We start from the raw sequence: 27,591 nt of genomic DNA, 5'->3' as shown, positions 1-27,591 counted from the left end.
CACCCTGCTTTAATGAGCCACAGAGAGAGACCACATACCGGGGACCAAAGCCCACCATCCCCTCCTTTACAGCGCCAGACCCCAGAGAGTTTGCCCGCATGAAGATTGCCTTAGAGAATCTATTACCGGCAGATGCCACTGAAAGATACAAGTATCAGATCCTCACAGATCATCTCAAATGCGAAGAAGCTTCACTTGTAGCAGACTCCTATTGCAACTCAAGGCAACCTTATACAGATACAATGACAGCTCTCACCAAGATGTTTGGGCAGCCCCACAAGCTTGCCGTGCAACGGATCACAGAGTTAATGGACGGTCCAAATCTACGCAGCGGTGACACCAAGAGCTTTCGTCTGTTTGCCCTCAATGTGCGGTCATTGGTAGGCATGTTAGACCAACTGGGACAAAGAGGCCATGTAGAGTTAGTCTGCGGCTCTCATGTCTCAAGGCTCTTAAGTAAACTCCCCTATGACCTCAAAACCAGCTTTAAGAGGTTCATCCACCCCCTGAGAGTGGCCATCCCCACTCTCATAGACTTTGCGGATTGGCTAGAATACGAGCTAGAAGTTCAGGAAGACAGCATGAAGCCCCCCAAGAGAGAGGAGACATTTAACAAGAAGTCTGATACCAAGCGCACTCCTAAGCCCCCAAGTAAGACTGCTACTATCCTCCTGGGCACGGAGAAGGTTTTAGGATCCAGCAGTGCAGCATCACCATCTGCATCTGAGCATCCTCCCAACACATCTAAGAGAGCAGAGAAGGTAATGGCCTACTGTCCCTATTGTGATAATGACAAGCACTTTCTGAACAACTGTTCCAACTTTAAGAACCTGAGCAAGGAACAGAAGGTGACATGGATTAAAGCCAATAATAAGTGTTGGCGTTGTGGACGTAATCACCAAGCTGCAAAGTGTACACTTAAAGCTCCCTGCAAGATCTGTGGCAGAAGACATCTGTTAGTGCTGCACGAGGTGAATGAAAGGGTAGAGGAGGAACAAGCATCAGCTCCACCTTCAACAGAAAGTTGCCTCATTAACACTGCCAACAAAGTCATGTACGTCAATCGTCCAGTCTACAACTGCAAGGTGCTCCTGAAGATCAGTAAAGTACGCCTGAGGAATGGTGACAAGTCACTCGAGACGTATGCTGTCCTAGACGATGGTTCGGAACGAACAATACTGCTCCAGTCAGCTGCCAAACAGTTGGGCCTTACAGGATGTAAAGAGGTATTAGCTCTCCGTACTGTCAGACAAGAAGTGGAGCAGCTCCACGGGGCGGCCGTGTCTTTCACGATTTCTCCAACAGCCAATCCTGACAAGATGTACACCATCCAGAATGCCTTTACAGCCGAGCAACTGAGTTTAGCAGAGCATTCCCATCCAGTTGTCTCACTCCAGCAGAAGTATAAACATCTCGCAGGATTGCCCCTCCCTCCTCTAAACAGAGTCCGTCCCATGTTACTGATTGGTGCCGACTATACGCACCTCATTACACCCATAGAGCCAGTCAGACTAGGACCACCTGGTGGGCCAGCAGCTGTGAAAACGCTTCTTGGATGGACGCTACAGGGACCAGCTCAGGCTATTGAGTCCATCACTAATGTAAGTCACTGTCTCTTCACATCTGCACCATCACCCACAGAGCTGTTCTCATGTGTGGAGAAGTTATGGCAGATGGATGTTCTCCCTTACCGCAGCGAGAAGTTGGCCACTAGGTCACGGCAAGACCAAGACGCCATCAGGCTCCTGCAAGAACAGACCATGAGAGTCAATGTCAGTGGCATTGAGCGTTATGCCACACCCCTTCTTCGAATCAAGAACATGCCCCTCTTGAAAACCACTCCAGAAGCAGTGTTGCCTCTCCTGAGAGGCACAGAGAAGCGCCTAGCCAAATCACCCGAACAAGCGGTTGCCTATCAGAAGGAGATTGAGAAGCTTGTAGAAGCTGGCTATGTAGTGAAACTGGTGGAGCACCAATGGAAGACCAGCACCGAAGCTTGGTATATACCCCACCATATGGTTCAACATAATGGGAAGAACCGAATAGTGTACAACTGCTCATTCCAATACCAAGGCTACAACCTGAACCAACTCCTTCTACCAGGTCCCACCCTCGGCCCTGCCTTGCTGGCGGTGCTGCTGCGCTTCAGGGAGCATGCCGTAGCCTTCAGCAGTGACATCCGTGGCATGTTCCACCAAGTGAGGCTCTTACCTGCAGACCGCCCCATGTTGCGGTTTGTATGGCGGGACATGAGACGAGACAAACCCCCTGATGTCTACGAGTGGCAGGTACTTCCCTTTGGAACTACCTGCAGCCCTTGTTGTGCAACGTTCGCGTTGCAGAAGCACATCATGGACCACAGCAAACCAGGAGAAGATGTGCATGTTGCCATTAACAAGTCCTTCTATGTGGACAACTGCTTACAGAGTCTCACATGTCCAGCAGCCGCCAGGGCACTTGTTGACAAACTGCGCCACCTTCTGGCTGATGGAGGATTTGAGCTCAGGCAGTGGGCAAGTAACAACCCAGATGTCATCCACCATCTCCCTCCAGACCTCAGGTCATCCAGCTGCGAGTTGTGGCTCAGTCAAGGTCAGTCCGACATCCAAGAGCCAGCCCTCGGACTACACTGGAATTGTAAGTCTGACACCCTCACCTACAAACACAGACACATTGATTGCTCAGTGGCAACCATGAGGAACATCTACAGAGTTTTAGCCAGCCAGTATGACCCTCTTGGCTACATAGTGCCTTATACCACCCGAGCCAAGGTTATTGTGCGCCACCTGTGGGAGAAAAAGAGGGATTGGGATGACCCGCAGCTCCCTGAAGAGCTGCTGCAGAAGTGGCATGCATGGGAAGCAGAGTTGGCGCAGCTGCACAAGATAACACTGCCTAGGTGCTACACCAGTCCCAGCCTGGACCAACCCAACTGTAAGAGAGATATCCATGTATTCTGTGATGCCTCCGAACAGGCATATGGATCAGTGGCTTATCTGAGGACAGAGAGTCCAGAGGGAGAAGTTGAAGTCGCCTTCCTTGCAGCCCGGTCTCGTGTTGCCCCAAAGAAGCAACAATCTGTTCCTCGGTTAGAGTTGTGTGCTGCTCTAACAGGTGCTCAGCTCTACAAGGTCATCAGCACCGAGTTGACCCTTTCCATACGCAGCTGTATCTTATGGTCTGACTCAGCCACAGTCCTAACCTGGTTAGGTTCAGATTCCTGTAGATACAAGGTCTTCGTGGGCACTCGTGTGGCGGAAATACAAGAGCTAACGGAAGCTGCTACATGGAGATATGTGCCCTCACGAGATAACCCAGCAGATGACATCACTCGCGGCCTCACTATCCAAGACATCACCAAAGGCAGTAGATGGACGGATGGACCTGAATTCCTGAAACTGGCTCCAAGTGACTGGCCTGATCTACCACCCCCACTCCAGAGTGATCCTGATGGTGAGCTGAAACGACAGGTTGTTTGTCTAACTGTGTCCAGCTCTAGTGTTCCGGATCCACACCAATACCAGACTTGGGACAGCTTCTTAGAGGCCACTGCACATCAGCTTCACAGGGCGGCTGACCACAACCACCCTCTTACTGCTGATTCCTACGCTGCTGCTGAGCTAGAAGCTCTACAACACGCCCAAAGAGAGTCATTCCCAGAGGAAATCACCCAGTTAAAGGCAGGCAAACCCATTGCCAAATCCAGTCGCCTTCTTCTACTTGCACCGGAGTTTGATGAGAGAACAGGGCTCATCAGAGTAGGAGGCCGTTTACGCCGCAATCCCGACCTGGCTGTAGATGAAGTCCACCCCATTGTTCTGGACCCCCGACACGCACTGACCCAACTCATTATACAGGATCATGATGGGAAGCTCCAGCATCCCGGGCCAGAAAGGGTGTTTGCTGAGATCAGGAGAAGATACTGGGTGTTACGTGGCCGTGAAGCAGTACGCCGCCATCAAAGATCCTGTGTTGAGTGCAAGAGGTGGAAAGGTCACCCCAATCCACCCAGGATGGCAGACCTCCCTCCAGCCAGACTGCGCCTGTTCAAGCCGGCATTCTATTCCACAGGTGTGGATTGCTTTGGGCCATATACCATCAGAATCCGACGCAGTAACGAGAAAAGGTGGGGGATATTGTTTAAATGCTTAACCACCAGGGCAGTCCACCTTGACTTGATCCCCAGTATGGACACAGACGCATTTTTAATGGCTCTGAGACGCTTTATAGCCAGGCGTGGCAAACCCAAAGAGATTCTCTGTGACCAGGGGACAAACTTCCGAGGAGGAGAACGTGAGCTGCAGGAGGCATTTCAACAACTTCACCCTAACCTCAAAGAGCAACTAGCTTGCCAACAAATCAAGTTTGCCTTCAATCCTCCTGGATCCCCACACTTCGGAGGTTGCTGGGAGCGGGAAATCCGCTCGCTAAAGACTGCTCTTCAAGTCATCATTGGAGCCCAAACCATCACTGAGGAGGTGTTTCGCACAGTTCTGATTGAAATTGAGGGGATACTCAATTCAAAACCCCTGGGCTACACTTCATCTGAGGTAGCAGATCCTGACCCTGTTACCCCCAACTATCTCCTCATGGGGCGGCGGGATGCCTCGTTGCCGCAAGTCATCTATGATGGCCCAGATATTCTTGGGCGGCGAAGATGGAGACACAGCCAAATTCTAGCTGACCATTTCTGGCGAACTTTCCTGAGGCATTACCTGCCAGGACTCCAAGCCCGCCAGAAGTGGCAGACAGAATCAGCCAATCTACAAATAGGAGATGTTGTCATGATAGTGGACAACCAGCTCCCGCGGGCCCTTTGGCCTGTGGGGAAAGTCTCCCAAGTTTTTTCTGGATCAGATACCCGGATCAGATCAGCTGAAGTGACTGTAAAGGGAAGAACCTACGTGCGACCCGTGGCACGACTTGTCAGCCTACCCACCTTGCCAAAGGATGATTGATCGCCCTCCCCTTTACTCAGCCTTTTCTTGGTTGTTCGTATTCACAGGCGAATACGGGGGCGGCTGTGGAAAAGGCTGCCTAAAAGGAACTGTCATGCTGGCCCTTTAAGGGGGGGGCGGAGCTTAGACCACCAGTGTGCAGCATGCAGACAAGGAATGGCAGAGAGGGGAGAGGAGCTGAACCAGAGTTTACAGTCTGAAGTTGGTGGAATTATTTGTTGTTTAGAGTTTGCTAGCCACCCCAGTTTGAGTTGTGTGCGTGAAAATACAAGTAAGTGATGTTAACAGTAAATGACCTAGTTTATTTATCAAAATATACATGTTTCACCCTTAATTGATATCATGCTCTGTTCGCATGCACATTTAGTAAGTGCTATCTACGTGAGTTCCGTGTGTTGTACCTTTGTAAACCTAGTGTATTGAGAAACATTAATGTTGCAGTCATGAAGAGTGTCATTGTGATAGTATTTCAGTTATTTTGGCATTATTTAGACACTGTTGTCACATTATTTGTTATCTGTTTTAGAACCACACACATCCAGTTCCTGTACCGTAAAGAATAAGCAGTAAATTCACGTTACTGAACCCACGGGAGTGCGACTCTACTCTTTTCTGGAGTTCTAACCGGACTCACCACAGTGATCCAACCCCTCCAACCAGCCCAAGATAAAACCTATTTTACACAATGTAAGTTGGGTTAAATAAAGATCCCCATCATGCCAATAAAGGTAATTTTAATTTACATTTGCATTTGAGAGGGAAGGGTGAGGCAGGAGGGGAGGGGACAGGAGAGAGATAGAGAAGAAGCAACCAGCATGAAGAGGGAAGGAAATGTGCTGTCACAGGCTGAGAAGTGGAAGATAATCTGTGTGACTGGAATAGGCAATCTGATTCTCACTTTCCTCCTCCTTGCTCTCTCTCTCTCTGAAACACACACTAAAAGACAAGCACACACAGTGCATAACACTGCCTGCTGCCAAACTCACGGAAAAGCTGAGGCTGACTGTGTGTGTGCCCTGCATGAGCTCCATTGCATCTGTGTGGATTAATATTACAGCCAGTAGATTCTTCTTCAGGAATAAGACACATGAAATTAATTGTAAAATTCTCTTCTGAAAGAGCGGAGAGAATTTAAATAGAAGCGTGAAGCCGAAGTATTCATATTTTAAGCCTTTTTTTTGCAGGAGACTCCAGCAGCACCCTGAAAATACTACCTATCCATACTGCTAGATTGAGTTTTTCATGTTTTACTGATATTATGTGTTTAAACATGGAAGAACACCTACATTCATAAATGTTTCAAAGTGTCAATTCAAAGTGTTTAATTCCTGTAACAGCAGAGCAACTGAACAAGACAGAAAATTTATTTTTTTCATTTTTTCAGAAAAATTAATGAAGAAAAATAAATAACAGCTCAAGTATCCCTTTGGCTTGTTGAAATAAAAATGTCATTATTTGATTAGTTAAAGGGGAATTCTAATTGTTTAAAAGCATCATAAGGCTTAAAATGTACTCATACAAAAACTTGGTGTTACAGTAGTTAAATACAAAGTCTGTACAGGTACATGAATCTTTTATGCATGAAAATCTCTTCCCTAGCATCATAATCCATAGTTAAGAGTATATTTTTTAGGTCAGTTTTGACTGAAAATTTGTATTTGTCAATCTACCTCAGAACTCAGCTAGATTAGTCATGAGTGGCTGTAAGGAAAAAGGCTGGAGTATTTCTTTCTTTTTCTCATCTTACTCCCAAGACATGTTGTCCTCTTCACTTCCAGGAGCAGAATGAAGGCCAGCGGGGGTTTTAAATTAGCCTATCAGATGCCTCCACCAGCTAAAGGAGAATTCTGAATATGCTAATAGACAGGAGATTAAGATATGTTGCTTGGGGCACAACCACATCTCCACACACATTTATATTTCATAGACACACGCTCATATACTCACAGACATAGACTAAAACCTTTTTATTCCATGATTACAGAGGACAAAATGATCATTTCAGATCTCAAGAGCAGAGACTGCTTTTCAGAATGTTACAGTGTCTTTGATAAGCATATGGGTAATGATGAGGATTATTTCTTATGTGAAGCTGGACGAGAAAAAGAGATAAAAAAGATGCAGATGTGCATGAGTATGTATAATGATTTAAGGAGAGCATAGAGAGAGAGGCTCACTAGATTACACAGTACTATCTGCTCCAGGCAGAAAGCACAGGTGAGGAAATCCCTCCTTTCCTCCCCTCCTTCCTCCTATGTCCTCCATCTTTCCCTCAGCCCTATTCCCGTTATCGCAGCTGTACACAAACAGGTACAGCTCCCCTGACCCCTCAACACCCCCTAAATCTCCCTTTCCTCGATCTGCTTTAACAATCTACCCATGAAAAATACCATTCCTCCCTCTTCTTTGTCTTCTCCTCTGTGTTTCTCCGCGTGTCTGATTGCTCATCTTTCTTCATTGCTCTGCCTGCCTCTCTCCCAGGGCTTGCCATCTGTACAGTAACAGGTGTGCTGTGTATGTGACTGATGTGTTTGTTACCTGTAGCACTGCCTGCAGCCACAGCCTGCGTGGAGAATAGCTGCTTCTATCTGACCTACTAGGCACTACTCTGCTCTCTTTTCCTAATCCTCTTCCTGTGACTCCTTCAGGTGGTGACAGGGTAAAAAGAGGAGTAGGAGATGAGTGTGTAATGCATTAAAGAAGCAACAGCAAGCTGTCATGTATGTGTGTATGCATTTGAATGAGGCTTTAACAGTTGTGCTGTGTGCAATGTGTTCACTGTAGTAGAGTTTGGGTAATTAGTCCCACCAGTCTATGAGTATGCGTGAACATGTGAGCACATATGGGTGTGTTTGTGTGGTGTGGTCTCATTAGTCTCACAGGTGAGTGATTAAACGCTCTGCAACACCTGGAATTGTTCCTCTTTTTTTTCCATCCCACCCATTTCTGCTGTTGTCTTAATTTACAGCCACACCCTTGAGAACTTCCCTGGCCCAGTCACAAAGCACCCTTAAGGATGGCTCCACACGCCTAATGACAAACACATTAACACTTTCAGCCACACCTCACTGTAGAGCCTTTTCAGACAGGGAGTCTGCAACATTGCTGAGTTATAGTGTCTTTTAAAGTTTAATTACAAATATAGTTGTGATGGCCCTATTCAAATATATATACAGTATATGTTTCAACTGTTGCTTTGAAGACACACCATATGTCCATACGTGAATCTGCCCTTGACATTCACTGTATATTAAATATGAATGGGGTTACTATAATATGATGCAGTGGTTTATGGACAGTTTTGAAGCCTTGAGTTTGCATTCTGTTTCTGCATTGGCTTTACATAAACTTATCACAAATTGTAAGGAAATTTCTGTTTGGTCGATGATTTCTTTGCTGTAACAATGCTTCTCAACAATAAATCTTATACTGTTGGAAAACCTGTTTATTTCCCCTTAAAAGATGCCACATTTGTAAGGAAAATGCATGGGTTGAGAAGCAGAGTTGAGTATGTGAGCTTCACTTGCCAAATTTTCTCTGCCAACACCAAACAGCTTTTTCTGCTATTGACTTTTGTGTGATGTTGTTTACTGGATTAGCTGATTGCTGGTTGGAGAATTGGCGTGTTTGATCAGGCTAGTGACCAGCATGAGGAAGAGGTGTCAGGCTGTTGTGGCCGTGTATGGTTCTTCCGCATGCTACTGAGGCCCTGTTTGTTAAATTAATAAATTGCCACGTCTTGATTCTTCAGACTTCAACCATCCAATCCAATAAACAACAACAGGAGAAAAGAAGATTTGACAAGTTTTTCATGGGCGCAACACACATACTCAACTCTGCTGCTCATCCTTACAAATGTGGCACCATTTAAGGGGAAATAAACAGGCATTCCAGCAGTATAAAATTTATTACCAAGAAGCACTGTTAAAACAAAGAAATAAGCAACCCAACACACGCTTCGTAGCCCCTTAACTGGCAAGGGCCCGGTGACGGGCCGTTTGTAGTCCCTTTTATATGGCAGGCTAGACCCTCCCATTTTTATTGACACGTCATTCGGCCAATCATGTAACTGGCTGCACCAAATCACCTGACAAAGCTACGTGACGCCCTCTGAGTATTATTGGCTCTGGGAAACCCATTTCTTAACATTATTGGCCGAATGAGGTGTCAGTCAAAATGGGCGGGTCTAGCCTGCCATATAAATGCACTTCATTCGGCCCGCGGACCAGACGCAGCCGATTAATAGGCTATGAAATGGGTTGTTCAGAGCCAATAATAACCAGAGGGTGTTATGTAGTTGTTTCAGGTGATTTTATTTGCTGCCAGTTAAGGGGTTAACAGACAGCATAAAAGCTGGATGCAACTACCGTAATGTCACCTATTGGTTTCTGAAGTTTGAATTTCAAGCCTCAAGATTAGTGATTCCGCCATCGCCATCCTGGTTGCAGATGTGATGAGACGGGATGGGCCTGACTGTGAAACCACACGCTCATCAGCTACTGACTTATGACTGACAATTCATTAGCCAATGAGCATGTGGTTTCATGCCACATATAACCCCCCATTTTGAAATACAGTATAACCAAGATTTTCAAAATAGACTTCATTTTTTATTGAGCATGACCCAAAACGAGTGAGTAAGCCCAATAACTCAGCAGTAAAGTGTTTACAGAGGTCAAGACAGAAAGCTGTTTTCCCATATACCTCTACAGGACTTTTCACAGCTGTCACCATCTGGTGGCCTTCAAATAAAATGCAGGTTTAAGGTGCTTCCGCATTGGCTTCATTTTTCTGACCCTGGAAGTTGCGTCCATGTTCTTTACGGTCTACTGTTCTTGACCACAACACTATAACCAAGTGGATCTGGTGGTTAGTACAATGCTTTGTATTTCAGCTGTATGTGTTTAGATGTGAATGTGTTCAAGTAAGGCTGTGTGTATTCATGGAGTGGGGGGGCTTTGGATGAAAGCGTGCCCCCCCCCCCAAAAAAAAAAAGAGGAAGCACTTTCACTTTTCTTTCAGGCTGCAGGACTGATGTAATTTAAACTTAGTTTGCAGTGGAAGGTTTAATTAATGCCCATGGTGAGCTCAAGGCTTCTCTACTAAATGTTCTCATCAGTTCCATAATTTATTAGCTGCCTATTTTATACAGTCCAGCAGTGCTCAATAGGTTGTGGCTCTGATTCAGTTCCTGCTTGCTCGTATTTTATGTGAACTCTTTTGCCATTTGTATTATAATCAAATGGCAAATCATTTTAATATCAACAGAGTCTATGACAATTACTTTAGATTTCAAAAATTATATCAGTGTGAACATTTTTACATCTGACATTAAAAAGCACTTTACAACTTAAAACTAGGTCATCCTAGTTTTTTTTTTTTTTTTGGTTCATTAGCCCTATGCCACCATAGCCTTTATAATAATCTGATAGTATTTAAGATATAATCCAAGTTGAAAGTGTTACCGTATGATCTTTATGACAAAGAGGCTTTGGGGTGCTCATGCATGAAATCAACATGATAAAATATCACTGGTGCAAGGTTCTAACAAGTAGGATATACAGTAACTGAGAAAAATGGGTAAAAGCAGCCGCGAGAAGAAGGAAGCTGAAGGATCAAGAAGGAATCCTTCAGGGTGTTGATGAGGTTACAGATTCTGGGTCATACTGTCAGTCTTACATCCCAAAATTCTACTGGAGCACCAGGAGCCCAAGCATATAGTCAGTTCTACGCCTAAGCTACTTTCACACATGAACTTCAGACCTGACTTTATAATATGAGAATCAGGTCAGGATATTTTCCACAGCTCTCCTTTCTCACATGTAGCACACAGCAGGAAATAGTCCGCGTCAGGCATGCTTGCACTACTGGAAATACTCCGTATGTTTTAGGAGGACAATGTGACATAACACAGACTTTGTACTATGGAGCTGGCAGATTAAAGACCTGCTCACGTCCAATGTGACTGCGCTGAATATTTGTGCTCTTGGACCGCTGTTTGGTATGTCTAAGAAAAAAAAAAAAAAAAAAATCAAAGTTAAGAATTTGTGTGAAAACAGCTCAAGTCAAAGTGGGATGCAGCAGATGTTGTATAGACAACCACAGAAGAAGAAATGGCACCACAGTCATTTAATAAACCATGCAAGGAGCCACAGCAGTGGAGAAAGAAGTCACATGGCCAGTTGTATGTGGCTCCTGTGATATTATTATTGCACAAGTGTCCCTGAGGGCTGAGATGTGATAGATGTCAGCAGTGTGTAGGTAATAAATTACAGAGGTCAATCCACTCTGGGGAAGAGGTCCGCAATCATGGAAGGCCATCTGATAGACAATACTGGTTTCAAATATTCCCTTCAGCACACATTTCTATTCCTACCCCTGGCCTCTGTTCATCAGACAGGGGATCATTAAACTGTTCTCTCAAGAGAGCTCTTGTCCGAGTGTGAGGGGATCACAGTAAGAATTCATTTGAGGGGTGACTTACACCAAAGGCCAAGGTAAGCGTTTGTTTTCTCCAGGTGAGCGCAGAGTCTCCAGAGAGGAGGGAGAGAGAAGGATGAGGTAGTAGACTCATCACCGGCTATAAAACCCATTAGATACCCACAAACACGAGGACACATACTTACAAGGTGGTAGGGTGCAGTTGAGGGCCAGGTGAGATGAAGTGAGCAGATCAGCAAGCAGCGTGACAAATAACAAAGCAGAGTTCACTGAGGCAGACCAGACAATCACAATCATTTCTCAACTCACTTCTCTCCATGCCCCCCTTCCTCCTCCTCCTCCTCCACCATTCCCTCCATCATCCCTTTCTTCATTTAACTCTTTCGGTTATGAGTAGTTATTGACCAGGTTACTTAATTTTAAACACAAATTTCAAAATGTACCTTTTTTTATTCTTACCTACCCTTTGAAGTAAAATTGCCTTTAAAAAAAATAAATAAATAAATTTCTTTCTATCTCACCAGAAGAGCCCATGCATTTATAGCTCCTGCTGTAACCTGTTGCTGCCTTATGAAGTGAAACAGCAGTGAAATAGCCTGTCCATTCATGGTCTGCCACCTTACATTTATAACATGGCACGAGAAAGTATAGGAAGGAAAGATAAATGAAGAAGTCTGTTTATAAGTGCAATCTATTCTACAGCACAGCTGCTATTACCAGCTGGCACAGAAGACTGGGGCAATGTGAAGCAGCAAAGTGCAGGAAAAATCATGTGTGCTATGTTTAACGACACAAAAGCTTACACAAAATTAACAACTTTTAAATGAATCTCTGCCAAATATTCATGTCAGGTCCGTCCAAGGCTGATACGCGCGTGTGACTGAAACCATCATCTCACTGCAGATTTTTTTCATCTTACATTTTTTTTTACATGTTGCCTGTTCCAATAATCCAGCTCTCTGTGCACACAAATACAAAAAGTCACACAGACACATACTGTGAACTTGACCTCAAGGCTGAATGGGTGGTCTTTTGACACCCTCATTTCCAAAAATTACTTACCATACTCATCAGCCCTCAGCTTCTATTGATAGAGGAGTTACTATCTGGAAGCATATCCGGCTAATTGAAAGCAGACTATCTTAATGCTCATACTGACAGTGGATGGGAGGGAGTATGTATAAAAGAGGGAGGGAGAGTGACAAAGAAGGAAAGAAGGGTCATGGCCTAAGGGAAAGGGAGCCATGAAATGCACTGAAAAAACTTATTTACCCTTCGGTCACGTCCTTTTCATCATGTTTCATCAGTTTCTGTGTGTGTATCTATCTATCTATATATGTGTGTGTGTGTGTGTGTGTGTGTGTGTGTGTGTGTGTGTGTCTGTCCAGCAGTCCAGTAGTCCAATAGTGTGTGTCATTCTGATAGATGCTCACTGGAACTCGATCAAGGAGCACAAATTACCTGTGAGCAGGTGACCGAATCCCCCATTCGTTCTTAAAGAAGGTCCCTCACTAATAGCTGCACTCTACACACACACACACACACACGCACGATTGCAGCATCATTGAATCTGCTAAATTCAGTTTCAGTGCATATTTACTGCTAATACTTATCCACTGGATTTTGCATTAATCAAGTCCAGTGCCTGGTTTGCACGCCGAAGACACTTTTTAAATTGACAGCGGATATGTTTAGTATTTGTTGGATAAACAGATCGACAGTCTGACTAATTCCTCTGAGAGTAAACGCCTAAATCTGCAGTTCTATACACCTTTAAGAACCTTTTGCTTCACAGATTTGATTTACTGGTCTCACACATAAAAACTATGCCAGTTCACATAAAACACTACCAACCCACTAGTTCACACAAGATCTTCTTTCACTGTGTGTTCAGTGTGAAATTAAATAGCCAAAGGACAAATTGCTGGAGAGCAAAACCAATACCCAGCCAAGGAAATACTTATTTTTCTCGGCGGACCAGTAAATACTGGACTTGAATTGCACAGGGGGAGAGGAGGAGAGGAGAGTCAAATGCGGTGTCCATATTGCTCTGTTTCTGTTGGAAAAGAAGGCAATTGCCACTGGCCTGGCCATAGGAACTTGATAAATTGATACTTATCAACGCTCCTCACTGTGAGACGTGTTTTAAGGTCTTCTGACTTGTAGTAGTTTAAAAAAACTCCTTAATAGAGCATCAGCTGCTTTTAGCTTTCACAAATGAATAGCACAACTTTGCTTGTGAAATGAATATGTATGCAGTCCCTAATGCTAAAGAACCACAGCTTATTCAAAAGCACAAAACCATACTAACTGGCTATAAGCTGATTTGAGCTGTAAATTTCAGCAGTCAAGTGAGGACTGCGTCATTTCTTCTCTAATGTGTATTTATGTGTCTGTGGGTCAAATCCTCTTACACGACTGCCTGTAAACAACATTTAAAAGTGGATAAAGTGCAAATTGTGGCACTGGAGGGATAATGTTTAGTCATTAGGAAGGGGGCCGATGTGTGTACGAGGGAATTAAAAGCTTTATAGATCATAATAAAAATAATACATTTTATGTGTAGAACACTTTTCGGGGTACATAAAGACACATGACAAAGCTTATAGCTGTGCTGTGATGTAGGATATATTTACATGTAAAGTGAGCAGTCACAGAGGTAAAACAGGACATCTCTTACTTATTTCCCTCACACAGTGCACAGGTTATGTCTGGGTGCTCCTCACTGCTCCATCTAACCAACATTTAATCTGCTTTGATACAGTGATAAGAGTAAAGGTGATCTACTTGTACAGTCACTACTAATTTTCTGTCTTGATTTTGCACAGCTGTCCACCAGCCTTTCACATTAGTTTGCTGAGCTTTCTAAACATTTTTTCCATGTAAAAAAAAAAAAAAAAAATCCCTTTAGTTCTGAGCTATTTAAAGGTGTCCTTTCATGAGCTGCCTGTTTTAATTTCCCCCAAAACATATAAATGCAATTCAAATTCAATTCAGAGTTTTTTTTTTTCTCTCTTGACTAGGCCATAACCGTCCGTCTTTTCTTTTTGAGCTATTTTGACTAATGCTAAAAATCATTATCCAGTTGAAAGGTCCACTTCCAGTTTAACTTAAATTTTCAGACAGATGAGGATCTTCCCTTGAAAAGCTGTCTTTGCTTATTGTGGTCACTCAAATCTATCTTTGATGCATCTGTCTAAAGTATGTTATTCCAAAAGGCCTGGTCTTTGCGTAAATGTTCACTGTCAGTTTGGCAATAAGCAAAAGCTTCTTCCTGACACACCAGCCCTGCAGGTCAAATTTATGTAATCCACTTGCAAATTAGATACGAGAAACTGTCAAAAAGATCATATGAAAAACTTTTGGGATAGAAGATGCACACACACATCCTGACTGTGTTATAACCAATCACGCTTTTGCTTAGTTCATGTGAAGTAGGAAAGTTTAGACAGCACTCTTATTTATTTACATGAGCCAAGACTTTAAAATCACCCACCTTTACTGCAGATCCATGCATTTTGATTGCAACAGCCGTAATATTTACATTCAGCTCTTGGGCTGAATTTGCTGCCGCAGCCAGTAAACAAAATGGATGAACTTTGAAATCTACTAAACTTGTACGTAAACTGTTTATTCCAAATACTTTGGAATAATGACACTACACACTTCAAAAGCAATGAAAACACTGGACCCCAGATGTCAGAGATGTACTTACTTGTATGACATTGTTTATTTAAATCATGCAAATCAATGAAAAACGCCCATTTTTATACATCATTTTAAAGTGGATCAGGTGTTTTGTCCACGTATTGTCTGTCCAAAATAATCATTTCCATTTACTTTTTTATTTGACTGCACATAATTATTTTGTCTTTGTGTAACACATAAATTTGTATTTATATATAAACTTAAGAAATTTTGATTGAGTGGAAAAGAAGAACTGATTAATTAGCACCACTGGGTTAGAGTCTGTGGGTGGCACCAAGTGTGATATCTCACAAAAATAAAAGATTTTTTACATGATAAAGCCCTGCTTTCTTTTTGAAATAAAGCACAAACTGCTTTTTAACAGACTCTGTGAAAAAGTAAGCTTTTTTTTTCAGTTTTAATGGTGGATATTCACTCTGCAAACCTCCAAAAAATCCTAATGATGTGGCCAAAAGTAGCCATGTGGTATGATTCTGTCTCACGATGTCCTATTTCAGATGAAGTCATAATAATGTGAATTTCTCCAGTAGTATGCAAAGATCAGTACAAGAAAAATAGAATGAAACATTCAATGCTTCAATGTTAAGATTCCTGACACAATATACCCTCTATAGCCTCAATTTTGAGCAGTCTTGTTTTAAATGCATCCTGCTTCTTTAGTCATAATCTGGCCTCTCTCTCTCTCCCTGTATATGTGTGTGTGTCTGGTTGATGAGAAAAAAGAAGAACAGTGTGCACAGGTTAAATTGGGATTTGTAATGGGTTAAGATTCCTGAACTGGTGCATGTGTGTGTTCAGGAATCGTGGCAAAAATATTTCTGCAAAAAGGCCTGCATTTCATTCAAATCCAAATCCAAAATAGATGTTAAAGAACAGGCTTCTGATAGAAATCATCAGACAGACTGTGCATGGCCTAATCCTCTCTGAATCTGCCAGTGAGCATAAGACACAGCTAACGATAAAATCTTTCGATAAGTGCACTCTCCTATGTGTGAGTACACTAACGACAGTCCTAGACCTCTACTAGAGGAGCACTAAATACACTATATTGCTAAAAGTATTCACTCATTCATCCAAATCATTGAATTCAGGTGTTCCAGTCACTTCCATGGCCACAGGTGTATCAAAATAAGCACCTAGGCATGCAGACTGCTTCTACCAACATTTGTGAAAGAGTGGGTTGCTCTCAGGAGCTCAGTGAATTCCAGCATGGTACCGTGATAGGATGCCACCTGTGCAACAAGTCCAGTCATGAAATTTCCTCGCTACTAAATAGTCCAAAGTCAACTTTTAGTGTTGTTATAACAAAGTGTAATCGATTGGGAACAACAGCAACTGAGCCACAAAGTGGTAGGGCCACGTAAAATCAGAGCGAGGTCAGTGGATGCTGAGGTACAGCGTAAACAGCGGTCAACAACTTTCTGCAGAGTCAGTCACTACAGATTTTAGTGTGAGCTTGTTTTTCAGGAGTCGGACTCAGCTCTTTAGTTCCAGTGAAACGAACTTCATGATATGCTCGAGCATACCACGACATTTTGGATAAGTTCATGCTTACAGTTTGGGGAAGGCCCCTTCCTGTTCCAACATGACTGCACACCAGTGCGCAAAGCATGTCCATAAAGACACAGACGAGTGAGTTTGGTTTGGAAGAACTTGACTGGCCTGCACAGAGTCCTGACTTTGGGATGAATTAGAGTGGAGACTGTGAGCCAGGCCTTCTCATCCAACATCAGTGTCTGACCTCACAAACGTGCTTCTGGAGGAATGGTCAAAAATTCCCATAAACACTTTTAAACCTTGTGGAAAGCCTTCCCAGAAGAGCTGAAGCTGTTATAGCTGCAAAGGGTGAGCCAACATCATATTAAACCCTATAGATTAAGAACGGGATGTCACTCAAGTTCATAACGTGTGAAGGCAGATGAGCGAATATTTTTGACAATATAGTGTATTTAGATGAATATATTAATATTCATTGACCAGTAAATTCAAGGAAGGCATGAATTTGCATTCTACAGTTCTAATGTATAAACAGACATCACTGGCGGCTCAGATCATTGCAGTCAAGGTGAAATCTGAACTGCTCAGACAAACATCAAACCTCCCTGTCTAAACTGACATTTTAACGTGTACTTGAACCTGCCAGTTAGCTCAACCTAAAAGTTTATCTCAAGATACTGCAGGCTACATTATTTAAGCTGGATATTACATATAGTTATGGAGAGAAATAGGTCAGAATGTAACATTCTGACCTATTTCTCTCCCTACCTTTCCATCCTTCCACTCCATCTGTCCGGCTGGCACAAAATAAGCAGATCTAACTTTGAGGAAAAGCCTGTGAAATATCCAATAACTGCTGCAAGTTGCTACATTTTATATACTCTACAGCTGCAATCAACCTAGAATTGTTAGATCTAATGGTGCAAGTGAAAACATATTTCAGTCACTGCCGTATACAGTGCTGAAGTTGAGGACCCCCCCCTATGACTTTGTAGATTCACTGAAAAATTGAAAAAGGTAACCCATGGCAGTGCATATCCAATCGTACATGAAAGAGTTGTAGGGTAAACTTTCAAGGCTGTGTAATGATGACCACTTGCAGCTCTGCAGCACTATTTAGACTAGTAAGCTTCATTCATTACTCACCTCAGGCTCTCTGAGCTTCTTTTCTTTAATGCTTCAGTTAATTTTCTTTTGATAAATAAACATTTTGTCAGTTAGTCTGTTTGCAGAGGCCTAAAAATGTCGGGATTTTTTAATGAGTTTTGCATTGGAATAGTATCTACTAACTGAAAAGGTTTATGTAAAAGATCCCTATAACACCTAAGTGAGTAAAAGACATAAAAAAACAACAGTTTTCCCACTGTGAAATTAATAATGTATGCAAAATTCAAATCCCATTTTGATCATTTTTATGCCTCTACCTTAACCGAAACTAAACTTGGTTTATGGGTTGAGCAGATTTCATGACCCATGAAGCCATATAAGACTCGATTCCCTGTTTTCAAATGTGCTTTTGTGACGCTGAAGTGCTGAGCTCCGTGAGCTGAAGCAGGAGGTGCATGTGGGGCATGGATGAGTGTATGCTAGTGTGATAGTATACTTCAGTTTGAGCTCTGCAGGCTGAATGCAGGAGCATCTGGGCACCTACCCGCTCCTCTAAGCCCAGCACGCATTACACGAGCCAGGCACCAGGTGCTCCAGGAGGCAGCTTGTGCTATGGTTCCAGCCCAGAAACAACACTTCTGTCCTAGACACAGATGCCAGGTTCTCGCTCCCCATTTCATCTACTTAAACAGATGTTTAGCACACAAAGCAATCCTAACACATCCGACAAGGAATTTAATTAGGTTACAGCACCTTGTCTTTCAAAATAAGACAGGGTCAGACAAGATATAGCACTTCCACATGACTGCTGCACTACTTCCTGCTACACATTAAGTGAACGTGCTATGAAACATCACTATGAATTGCATGCAGGAGACTGTGACGGGTATTGAATTATGGCTAATCTTTACAAACAGAGAGTAAGAGACAGACAAAGGGGAGAATCATGGGACAGTTAAAAATTCATTAGTGAGCAGCAACAGAAAAGCACAGATGGAGAGAAATCATGAGAGAGAGAGAAGAGAGAAGGAAAGGAGGAGAAATACAAAGAGGAAATCCTCTGAGGAAAACATCTTTCCATTCCTGTCTTTGTCTATTTCTTTCTCTAACTTTGTTGCAGTCTCCCAGTGAGTGTGGAAGTCAGTGGAGCTGATCCACAGGGAAGACTAGCTTGCACCCCCCCCCCTCCCCAGTAAATCTAAGAGCCCAATCCCATGCTCCCATCACATCATACATGCATTCATTAGCTATTGTATTCTTTGAATAAAGAATATTATACAAAACTAGGCATCTCTGCTCCTCTGAACATGCCTATACAAAAGGAAAAGAACACAAATTAAAATATAATTTGTGATGCTTTGTTTGTTGTGTTCTCTCCAGCACCTAAAATGTCATAAGGAGCATGTAATACTGGTGGGGTCTGCTGAGGCATGACACAGAGCACAGTACATCACTGCTGTGTGTGTGTGTGTGTGTGTGTGTGTGTGTGTGTGTGTGTGTGTGTGTGTGTGTGTGTGTGTGTGTGTGTGGTTTGAGGGAAGGGGGTGGTCAGGGATCTTGACTTCTGTGGAAATTAGAATGTAAGGCGCTGAATTAATTGAAGTGTTAATGTGCTGTGACTCCAGTGTGGTGTGTGCCTCTGTGTGTGCGCGTGTGTGTGTGTGCGCGTGTGTGTGTGTCTTTGCCTCCTGAAAATGCCTCCTATAAAGTGCTTTTGTTTGCTGTTAAAACTCATTAACAAGGTGCACACCTTTTTGATTTCACCCCAAAGTGGGACTTGCTGGAGAAAGAAAAGGAGGACCGATGTGTAAATCAAAGATGGGGGGGGGGGAGATTAAATGTGATAATGATGCTGGTGAAATGCTAATGTTGAAGTGAATGTGAGCAGGAAAAGAAGAGGAAATCAAGAGGCTTAGTTCCATAATCAACATCTTATCTGAAACAAGAGGATCCCTGAAGCTATGTTACAGGCAGAGAATGATGGAGGGAGATAGAGGGAAGGAAAAAGAATGAAAGAAACAGGGGGGGGGGGGGGGGGTAGACACAGAATAGGGAAGGGATGCAGAATCAAAGACAGAGACTGTCTTTGTTTTAGTTTGTCCCTAAAAAGCAGAATATGTTCAGTTGTCCTGCTCTAGCTAAATAGAGTGCACTGTGGTTCATCCTGGACTGCATGCACTGGATAATGCATTATCCAACTGACTCGAAACAGGTAAGGTACAGCGCACAGAAATCACAGACAACATTCTTCTTTCTTACTTAGCCCATTTTAGAGCAAAGCAGCTCATGCCAAACCCATACAGCAGCCCTTTTGTGGTCAAATATAAGGACAGTGAAAGTGCGTTGTTGTCTCTGCAGATGCTAATCCCAGTGCTGCAGACAGATTGCGAGTGTTTTAAGAAGATTACAGACTGCAGAGGCAGATTAGTTGGCAGCTTGATCTGAACCTCTGGATGGACTGTCCTGCTCACTCACAGCCCCTCTGTGGGGGTGTGCATGCATGTAATGTGCTTTAGTGTGCCTGTTTGTGTTCAAAAGGTAATCATGATTGGTGGTAATGACAGCTTTGTGCACATAAGGCTTAAAAATACGTTTGTCCACGTGGATATTGATTTGCCAGACACAAACACACACTCAGTTTTCTTCATAGTTCATAAATGCCAAGAAATAGGCTGCATACGTACACACAGAGTCCCAATGGGCTGGAAAGATATTCTTGATGCCAATTATATCTGAGAGTCTAAGATGTCACACATGCACACACACATACACATGAACACACAAGTGGATCAATGGGAAGGGCACCCAGCCAAGCACCACTCAATTCTCCCCCCTTCCTCCCTGTGAAACAGTGGAAGCCCTATTGAAGGAAAAAAAATCCCCTTACTTAACATGTTACCACCTGTTTAAAATACCACAAAAGAGTAAATATAGGAATCCGCAGGATTTTATTTCTAAACTGCTTAAAAAATTGAAGATTCTACATTTGACGATGGTTTTAGAAAAAAGTAGGCAGTCATAGGAAAGTGTTTTTCATCTGGAGCTCATACTGGAAGGAAATCAAACCTGGTTTCCTGCACTGACACTCCCATGGACTTGACTTAACTTACGGCTCTATGGGTGGAAAAGCCCCAGTGGCCTATGGATAAAGGCACTGGAATCCTAATCCAGGATTTGTGGGTTCAAGTTCCACCTGGAGTGTTTTACACACTCAAAAAAAAAACTATCAAAGGAAAACTGCTTACTTTGGTAATAGACAAAAAAGACTTTCTTGCTGGTAAAAGGTAGCACTGCTGCGGAAAAAGTCAAATACTTACTGCACAACTTAATCTTTGAACTGAATAATATATTTTTAATCATATTTGTTTTTGGAATATTTGCCTAGGAGGCAGACCAAAATACTACACCAGTATTAGTTTTACTACTACAAAATATTAATTCCTCATGAAAGTTCCCCTTTTCAAAAAAACAACTAAACAACTAAACCTAAGGGTGAAATAGCCTTAAAGACAATCTGACAATCTGAATTTGTACATTTTGTTGCTGTTTTGATGTAAGATATAAAGTGGGGAAAAAAAAAAAAAAAAACACAATCCAACTGAGCTTCCAGGTCAAACAAGAAGAGAAAATAATGAAGGCGGGAACTTGATGAATGTTACTTATCTACATGCACAAGTATAATTCCACTGCAGGTGCCAGCTCATTGTTTTCTCCACAGCTAATTTAACGAAATGCCACTGAGACACGCACCCAGCCTCTGTCACATCCAGCAGGTAACTTGAATAGGCTGTCACTTTATTGTGATGTTGAATTGTATCCATAGCAACAAGTGTCACTGGGGTGCCTCAACAAAAAAGACAGTGATGTGAATTATAAGTCAAACTCTGTAATGAGACACATTATGAAGAAGAATTGGATCAGCACAATGTATGCTATATTACCTTTACAGCTTTCATGATGGTGCCGCAATATAATAATTGGAACCATAACAAAAAAAAAAAACTTCACCATGTCTTATTTCTTGGCCCACACAAAAACTTTCTGGTCTGCACAGCAGTGACTAAAAGCAAATTAAGTTGTACTTGAACTAAAGCTCAGTGATCCGCAGCCAGTGGATCAGGTCTACACAAAGGCTTCAACACTTCTCTGTGATGGTGGCCATACCATTTAAACTTTACACATAGCATAGTTAAAGGGAGACCTTGAGCTTATTGTAATCCTTTTTAGATGGTGCTTTACTTTCCTGCAGTTTGTGATTTTATGCAGAGATTTACACGGTGTCACTGCGTTTCTGTACATCATAAAACAACAACGGGGTGAAAAGGCGGCTTTCCAACCGAGATACAAAATCAGTTACAAGCCTGCTTTTACAAAGGCAGTGAGACGCTGTAGGGACAGAACAGTAAGCTCCAGCCACCACAGATTTCATTACTTCAAGACTACATATACTTAGAGAACCCCTTTCTCTTTAAGATTTAGTCCAGCATTCAATCAGGAGTGTTGTCTACCGTTACCCAGTATGCACAAGAACAGAAATTGCAAGAGGCAGCCTGGGTTGTGAAAAGTGACAGAGAATAGGCAAAAAAAAAAAAAAAGGAAAAAAAAGAAGAGGGAGGCTGTAGATGGGGCAGACAGAGCTGAGAATTTAAAGAGGAAGAAAGAGAGCCTTCAACAGTGTTTTCTTTGAGTTTCCTCACAATACTCTGTGGGTTTCTATGACAACCTGGAGTCGCCAGCTGGATCTATACAGGCAGAAGTAGGAGGTCTGTTTGGTACAAGTGGAAAAAGTATCCAAATCCTTTAGCAAGGTTGAATAACTTCAATAAAATGGTCAATCTTTCAATTGTTTTGAGTTAAAAGTAGCTTGTGGCTGGTCTGGTGTGGGGATGATTATCTGTGAGTGCTGTAGAACTAACAACAGGTATCAGCAGTGCTGTAATAGGTGAAGTGTTTCCATCTCAAATGCAGTACAACAGAGCATCATACATTCAAAAATAATCAAGTAAACTGACAGTACCTGAGAATTAAATGGCAGTTGGGGTAAACACATACACAGCCAGATGTGCTTGAGCTGAACCTCCCATGACACACTGATTTTACATATCCATATCCCTAATGGTTCTATTACAAGAAAAATCTCATCTGAAACATGGATATCAAACAAGTATTCACACTGGCACAAACCAGTTATATGAGCTACATCTAAGCCTGAACACCATAGTGTATATAAGCTGATGCAGCTTGTACGCCAGACAGCGAGAGGGAGAGGGGAGTGAGGGTCTGCAGCGTGCCACAGCTACATGATTAATGCGGCTTTTAGCTGCAGCGGAGCCTGCCGCCCCCCCCCGCCAAAGCAGCCTGACCGGGTTGCCCATTCAACTCTCCTCCCCTGTACCCGTTGCCCTCTCTCTTACCCCATCCACCAAAACTCAGTGAGTGAGAATCATCTGTAGCGCACACACCATTGACTACATTTCTGCACGAACAATTCATCAACATAATCTCATCCTGTTTTGCGTTTCAGTTCATTTTACATCACTCCTATTGTGAGCCGGCTCTCTAAAGCGTGGACAAACCCCAACACATCAGAAACATCAGCAGGCCTCCGTGCGTAAAGGAAAATTAAAGTTTTTAGACCACAAAGTTGTTTTAAAAAGCGTCAATTACAGTAATCCCCCCCCCCCCCCCCCCCCCCCCCCCCAAAAAAAAAACACACCTAAAAGCTATGCTCAAGATAAATTCAACTAGACGAAACGTTCAAAATTCCCACGAAGTCAAACAAGGTTGCTATAAGTCTGCTCACTCTTGTGTCAAAGATTTTATTTTTTCCAGTGGGTCAGGAAATCATGCATGCGCCCGGCAAGGTAGCGCAATGGAGCTGTTTGAAGATGTTTCATAGAGAGAAAGGAATAAAAGTTATGGTTTCATCACTTTATGGCCATTACGCGTGTAAAATCTGTTGCGGAATCTCCGAGAGTGGGGACGCCCCGTAAAACTACAAACGCCGACTGCAGCAAACCGCTGTCTTTCCTCCCGCCTTACAGCACACACACACACACACACACACACACACACACACACACACACACACACACCGGCCTCCCTCTACTATTTCTGTGAGAGGGTCACTCCCCCCCACAAGCCTCAATCCACACGCGCATATACATACATGCATGCGCTAAAATCCCGATGCACCATCATCAGTAGCAGCAGCAGCAATAGATAATTCATTGCAGTGATAGTGGCAGACCACAGTGAATCCACAGGCTTCTAATCACATTCAACTATTCAACTATTGAACGATCTAAAAAGTATACACTCCCAGGACCTTACGCACAGGACAATGTTCTTTTCTGTACATATCCATTCTGGGCTGTTTGCGTTGACGCACTTACCTTTGCACTACTGCGAAAAAGAGCACAGTTAGTTCCCATTTTCAGAAAAGGCTTTAGACTCCATTCATTCACGTGAATCCTCTACTGGTTTATTCAGACATCCACAGTGTGTTTCAGCAGGGAGAGTAATCCAGTTTTCCATCCCGGAGAGAGCGCGTGCAAGCTTCGTTACATCTTTTCCCACAATCCTTACAAAACTATGCCAGGCTTCTTTCAGCGCGTTTTTTTTTTTCTCGCTTCTCGGTCCTCTGCCCCCTCTTCTTTCCTCTCCCCCTTTCTCTCTCTCTCTCTCTCTCTCTTTCTCTGAGGTTGCCTGGTTACCTCTATCTGTAGGCTGGTTCAGATTGCCGGTCTGCAGCCAATCACAAGGCTGGGTTCATCTTAACCCCTCCACTGCTGAACTGTCCTGATTTCCAGCTTTCAAGGAGTGAGGGGAGATGGGAGGTAGGAGCGAAGAGGAGAAAAAGAGAAGCAATGGGTGATGGTGAAGGATTTAGAAAATGTATATTACACAACTATAATGAGAAAGATGAAAGAAGAGAAAGCGGATGACTGAGGAGGAGGAGCTGACTGGTGGATTTAGATTTAAAATCAAATAAAAAAAAAATTTAAAAAGTGGACAAAAAGTTATCAGACTTGCGAATGGAGAGGCTGCATCACTGTTTGAACAGACAGCACTGGATGTAGCTTAGAGGCATGTGCTGTCCAAAATTCACTATCATCACACATCAACTCTTTTTCCACACACGCAGGCACACCAAATAATGCTGACATAAAAACCCACTCACCGAATCATGAATGCACCGGCCAGTCAACCTGCAGCCTTCACCCAGTCATTCAGCACAGACTATTGATTGGTTAACCACCCACAGTTAAGTCATGCAGACTAAACCATTTGTGAGTCATGCACTTGGCAGATTCACCATGGTGTCTAACCTTCCTGCTCCAAGAGTGGGAGCACACTTAAAGTTTTCAGAACTTTGAAGATATGAAAGGAAGAAAGTGGCCTAAAGACAGAAAATACATCTTCCTTACTGTTGATTAATTAGTGTAAGATTGACAAAAAAAATGTTATTATAAGAGTGATGCAACTATACTGAGTTCACTGAATCATATTTTTCAGTTTCATGATTTTCTTCCAGTCTCCCATAAGCCTTAATCTTGTGCAGCCTGTCCTCATTTAATCCTTCCCTTTTACTTTTTTTTTTTTTTTTATTCCTGCACCTCATCTTCTCCCTTTCTCCCCCAGTCTCTGGCCTTAAATCATCATCCTCTACTCTCAAATGTGTTGTGCTGCTGTGGGGAGTTTAGGAGCTTCAGCATGGACACGATTCCTCTGATCTCTGCAAAGACTGGGAGACTTCAGCATTTCTCCACCTAAAATCTCTTTCGTCTTCAAACAAGATGGAGGTTTTTCTATTTATTGGTAGGACACAAGAGTGGTGAGGAATATTTTTAAAATGTTTCTTAAGAACATACAAAAGAGGCCCAAAAGTATTGTTGTTTTTTTTTTCCAGATAAATTATTTTCAGAGTAACATTAGCTTTTTCCCTCCACTTTTTTCTTCAGTATGATTTTACATGTTCCAAAAAGATTCTTGCGATACAAGGAATGCTAGAGTTGGTCAACGTAACCCATAAATGTTCAGTGACTGATAAGGGGACTGTAAAGTCCAAAGCAGTCAGCATACATTACTGTGCTGCAGTATGAACCTTCACATAGAAACAAACCAAATAGCAAACATGTACCTGTCAAATAGCCTGTACGTGTCTCTTATTCAGGACGGAATCAATGCAGTGAAGCTGTCCATAGGTGAGTGTTCCCAGCACCATCTTTCCCTGTGGATTTGATACACTGTATGGATGAAAGTACTGGACAACCTACACACCTAATATGGGCTGCTCAGCCTGGGACACCCAAACCACGAAGCCCACGGTGCACAGTTTTTGTGCTGATGTTAATGTCACGTTTGGAGGTTTGAAATTCTGCAGTTACTGAGTCAGCAGAGCGTTGATGATGTTTACACACTTTTATCTTTCTCCTGTTAATCTCCTTAAAGAAACCCTTCTGTTGCTGTACCCTTTTGTTCTAATTCATTAGTAAACTTTTCTAATTATCTACTGTCACAAAAACAGTTAAAAAGTGTTCGGCCTTGTTTGGCCCCCTGAAAAGTACTTTGGAGACTGCTGCTTATCCCAGGAAATCATTTATTACTTATCAGTCTTCTTTTTGCAGGACTTCGAAATTTGCTTTTCTATGTCTCTAAAAGGTTTAAGCTTGCGATGGTGTGGTAACTTGGTCCAGTTTTTCCACAAAGTGTTTCAGAGCGCCATGCACATACCCCTTAGAAAACTTCAATCCAGCCAGGATCAGATAAAGAGAAAGTCCTTTTTGCTGACTTTTTCCCTTAGCTCTCACTATGCCTGTTTTACTGGAAAGGGCTGCACCGAGGGCTACACATAGATTTACTTAAAAAGCTGATGATACATAGATGAAAAGAAACTAAAAAAAAAATCTGCCTGAACGTGTTCTGAACATGTTATTAATGGACAAGAAGCAACCAAGTTAAATGCCACAAATTCTAAAACTTCCCAACTTTGGATTATTTCAAAGTTTTCTTGAAAACATGACAAATAAATGTTCTTTTCAAAAAGAAAAATATTTTCTAAGAAATACAGCGCACAATTTGTCGCATCAATAAAAAGGACTGGATTAAAACAACTTTCATATCTACAGCCACTATTTAAGCTGTGTTCAGACTCACACTAGCATTGTGTGAAAAAAAAAGGAGAGCTTAATAATTAAATGAGGCCAGCACATTGGTACAGATGTTATGCTAAGAGAAAAGCCACCTGGAAAGAAAAAAAAAAAAGACGAATATGTCAAAATGCATATTGCTAGCAGAATACTCTGTAAAGTGGATTCTGTTTGTAGTTATTGTCATGAAATATCAATGTTCTCTCGGTCCAGTGTTGTTAAAGCCTTTTTTCATAGCCACTGCGCGAGTCTTAGCTTCTAAAAGGGATGTCAATCATATTACATCATCTCACAGGAACCTCAAAACAACACATCCCCATCCAACACAGCCCCCTGTGTTTTGATTTGTTTTTGTCTCACTACTATCAGTCCATCATTTTGTTTTTGTCACTACTGCTTAGATTTCAAAGCCAGAAAGGTACACAGAAGAGATACTGACATCTGACCGTGAGTGATGAGGTGATCCTGAGTGACTCAATACTGTGCAAGCTTTGTGGTTACAAAATTGCTGAAATGTTAGTAGCTTTCATGAAGTTCACAGGCACATATTCATATTAGTCACAAATCTACTCCTGTGTATTTAAACCTCATTTAAATAATAAATGCTGCTCCTTCGCCTCACATTTCCCCATAAACTTTTCACCCCATCACATGACCTCTTGCAATGCCTCACCGCTCTCTCCTACCGTCATCTTTTCCCTCCCTGCAGTAGCTGTAGTTTACTCACT

General features: G+C 42.7%; 1 protein-coding gene across 4 annotated transcripts in view; it reads right to left on the bottom strand.

Annotated features, from left to right (window-relative positions):
• Positions 1 to 24,368, bottom strand: part of dab1a (DAB adaptor protein 1a) — a 93,569-nt gene extending 69,201 nt beyond the window's left edge. For 2 of the 4 annotated variants that reach the window (XM_030726729.1, XM_030726728.1), the window contains exon 1: positions 24,107 to 24,368. The gene's annotated coding sequence lies outside the window, so the exon portion shown is untranslated. The remainder of the gene's footprint in view (positions 1 to 24,106) is intronic. The other 2 variants (XM_030726730.1, XM_030726731.1) reach the window with 2 other exon arrangements.
• Between the last annotated feature and the right edge of the window lie 3,223 nt (positions 24,369 to 27,591).

The sequence above is a fragment of the Archocentrus centrarchus genome, chromosome 4 (assembly GCF_007364275.1).
Source record: "Archocentrus centrarchus isolate MPI-CPG fArcCen1 chromosome 4, fArcCen1, whole genome shotgun sequence".
Lineage (NCBI taxonomy): Eukaryota > Metazoa > Chordata > Actinopteri > Cichliformes > Cichlidae > Archocentrus > Archocentrus centrarchus.
The sequence above is the reverse complement of the archived record's forward strand: the minus strand, read 5'-3'. Positions and strand labels throughout refer to the sequence as shown.